General features: G+C 46.1%; 1 pseudogene; it reads right to left on the bottom strand.

Moving 5' to 3' along the window:
- Positions 1–1246: 1246 nt before the first annotated feature.
- On the bottom strand, positions 1247–2764 carry LOC139038439 (HUWE1-associated protein modifying stress responses 1 pseudogene; annotated as a pseudogene).
- Between the last annotated feature and the right edge of the window lie 634 nt (positions 2765–3398).

Below are 3398 nucleotides of genomic sequence, written 5' to 3'. Positions count from 1 at the left end.
TCTGACCTCTTGTGAGCAACGCTTCACACCGTCAAACCCAATTTCAGAATCTAAATTTACAAAGATAGAAAAACAAAGATAACTCCAAATGCATTTCTTGGTATATTCCAAAGGGAAGTGTAAAGTATTGAGAATACATAGGCTTGCCCATTTCCGGTATAATAATAAACTGTTACAATTCTTCCCATCATATTAAAAAAAAAATCCACTTTTGCAAAAATTTGGAAACGCCTCACTTTCATTCCTAGGTTTAGCATGGAATTGACTTTCTTTAAATAAGGGCTGTATCTATAGTGAATACAGAACTCCAGTTCACACATTTCCATTCACACCCATCAACGAATATTATGGTGAACTTAGAAAAATTTCTTCAAAGATTATTAAATGGCTGGAGAAAATTGCAAACGTTAACAAAGTGCTGTGAGTAATTACTGGAAAAACCCTTACACTGATTTGCAATAATAGTCTTTAAAGGATAAAAAACAGGAAGTAACTGATACTGAACTGTAAGTTTGCAAGGAAACATTTTCACTGTCCTACTTGAGATATATATATATATATATATATATATATATATATATATATATATATATAATAGTATGATAGAATAAATTACAGTACCTGGCAGGCTGACATCAGTTCTTCATCTATAAAAAGACTACCATTCAGTTCAAGATATTAAAAATGAAGATGAAACATGCTCTAAAACTTTGTAGCTACAAGAGGTCTTATATTTACTCAAAAGAGGAATCTATTGAGAACTTTTATTTAGGTCTAACCTAACATCTAGAGGACTTCCATGCGATTCCATCTTTTCCCAGAATGAGATTCCAAACTGCACTTTCTAGGAGAGGGATTTGGAGAGTTGGGTTCTGCTATTTAAATTGGGATCACATTATTAGCAGACAAAAGACCTTTCTCTTTCACCCATTCCAATGGAAACTGCACAAAGCAGAACATTCATGAAAAACGTAAATATGAAAGACTACAATGCTGAGCCTCTCCCACCACCCATCTCCCTCTCACTAATACTGAACCAAAAAGGAAGCCTGTTCTCAAGAGTTCGTGACCTCTCTACTTCAGGTCACCATGAATGCAGTCAACATGTTTACATTTACCATAAGGATAGTACCCTGCTTGGGAAGTAGTACTTGTCTTAAAAATGAATTATTTTAAGCCTATAGGGTTAATTGGGGGAGTGGGGCAATTTAATATTGCTAGTTTTAGAGCACTAACACACACAAAGTGAATCCAATAAGGTTCTGTGTATTGATTCAGTATTAAGTATTAATTGCATGACCATCATAGCACCTCTTTACATCACACAATCACCAGAATTATAGACTGCTTCAAAAACTAAAAAATAGGACACAGTTCAATAATAATTCAAAGTTGCACGCTGTTACTAGAGAGAAACCAGGTGCGTGGTACTGTGCTGCTGCAAAAATGGAAGCCTGGAGATTTGACGAGGAAGCCAAATCGAGTGTTTTAGACAATTTTAGGAACCTGGCAATACTGTTGAAGCAAAATACTCAACACAGCAGGAAATGGACCCTCCCCCCCACCCCCAAAAAACCATTCTATAACCAAATAAACATCTGATATTTCCTTTCCCTTTGAGAATAAATACAGTTAAGGTCACTTTTAGCCTTGAAACGGATATATGTTTGCCTACGAGGACCCTACGACATGGTATCTGATGTCCTCTGCTAGGGTTATAGTTTTAAGAAAGCCATAATTACAAGAGGCATCTACTATAAATACCTAGAACTTTCTTTTTATGGCAACCACTATAGGATTCACTTGTCTTAAACAGTGAACAATGGAAGATGGCCTCATATGTTTCCTTTGCAATAATAGTAATATGTTGAGGATCAAGTGGCTTTCAAGCAGCATGGTGGGTGTGGAAAAGGTCTGCAGTTTAGATCATTCTGTTGCGTTTATGGGTTGGTGAGTCTGTAATGACATCCCCACACTGGGCTGAGGTACGCTTTCTAGTTCCACCATTGTCCAAGTGGAGTGCCATTGCTTCTGATATGAAAGTGTTCAAATCGACATCATGGAGTCCATTTCTCCCTCGACTAGCATTCGATCCGCTGCTTACATGTGTAGGAGCGCCTGGGGTACTGGAACGCACGCTTATACTGCCCATTGCACCACTAAGACCATGCAGAGCTACGGCTTCCCGGAAGGGCTGCAAATCAGTCTCTACAGATGAGCTAGTTTCCGTTGAAGTAGCTCGGTTAGGGGACACTACAGTCAGTCTTGGGGGAGCTCTAGAGTTTCGTGGTGGAGGAACCTTTCCACACAGGAAGCTGATCAAATCTTCTCTACGAATAGTTCTTCTGCGCTTTTTAACCCAAGCCAACACATCCTTATTGCGTCGCTGATAGCCAATCTGAATTCCAATATCAAAACTTGGCTGATGAGTATCCACGCTTTCTTTGTAGAGGTTCGTGACGGCGGTAGCTGCGTTTTGGAAGGGAACCCACAGAGAAAGTCCTGGCTGCTGACACACCCGGTCTTTGTAGAGCTGGGCCACGGCGGTGGCCGAGTTCTGGAAGAGGTGCCGCAGCTTCTGTTGCTTGCGCTCGGGCTGCGCGGCGGCCGCCGCCTCCTCCTGCAGCTCCGGGGGCAGCTGCTCGTCCTGCTCGGCCTCGGCCAGGCACTGCCGCTCCCACTTGGAGAACCAATGCTCGGGCCCGTGCTCCTAGATCTCGGCCTCGCCCTCCTCCTTCCGCTCCTCCATCCTCCGCGGCCTTCCGCGGCCTCGCAGCCGCCGCGGCCGCGTCCTCCTCAGGCGGGGCCCCCGCGGGAGCGTCGTCGTCGAGCGGCCCGGCGGCGGGGCCCAGCAACCGGCGGCGGCGGCTCCTCGCGGCGGCCAAGGCCTCCTGCACCCGGACGGCCTACGAGCCCCTCCCCGTGGCCCCGCGCTGCCCGAGACGACCCCCTCCCCGGGCCGCCCCACCCCCGGGCCCTGCCGAAGGTCGCCGCGGACCGGATCAACGCCGCTTCCCCTTGCCTCGCCGGCCCAAGCCCGTCTACCGCCCAGCCATGGCGCCGCGGCCTCCCTAGGGCCGCTGCCGCCGCTAACCGCCTAGCCCTGCGCGCAGACCGGCTTGTGCCGCCGAGCCCACCCCGAAGACTCTCAAATGTATTCTTTTTAATGGCTGAGTAATATTCCATTGTGTATATGTACCACAGCTTCCTTATCCATTCGTCTGCTGATGGGCACCTAGGTTGCTTCCATGTCCTGGCTATTGTACACAGTGCTGCGATGAACACTGGGGTACAAGTGTCTCTTTCAGATCTGGTTTCCTCGGTGTGTATGGCATGTGGATTCTTAATCACTGTGCCACCAGGGAAGTCCTGATTACATTTTTTGTTTAAAATAAAAT

This window comes from Odocoileus virginianus, chromosome 15, assembly GCF_023699985.2.
Source record: "Odocoileus virginianus isolate 20LAN1187 ecotype Illinois chromosome 15, Ovbor_1.2, whole genome shotgun sequence".
NCBI lineage: Eukaryota > Metazoa > Chordata > Mammalia > Artiodactyla > Cervidae > Odocoileus > Odocoileus virginianus.
The sequence above is the reverse complement of the archived record's forward strand: the minus strand, read 5'-3'. Positions and strand labels throughout refer to the sequence as shown.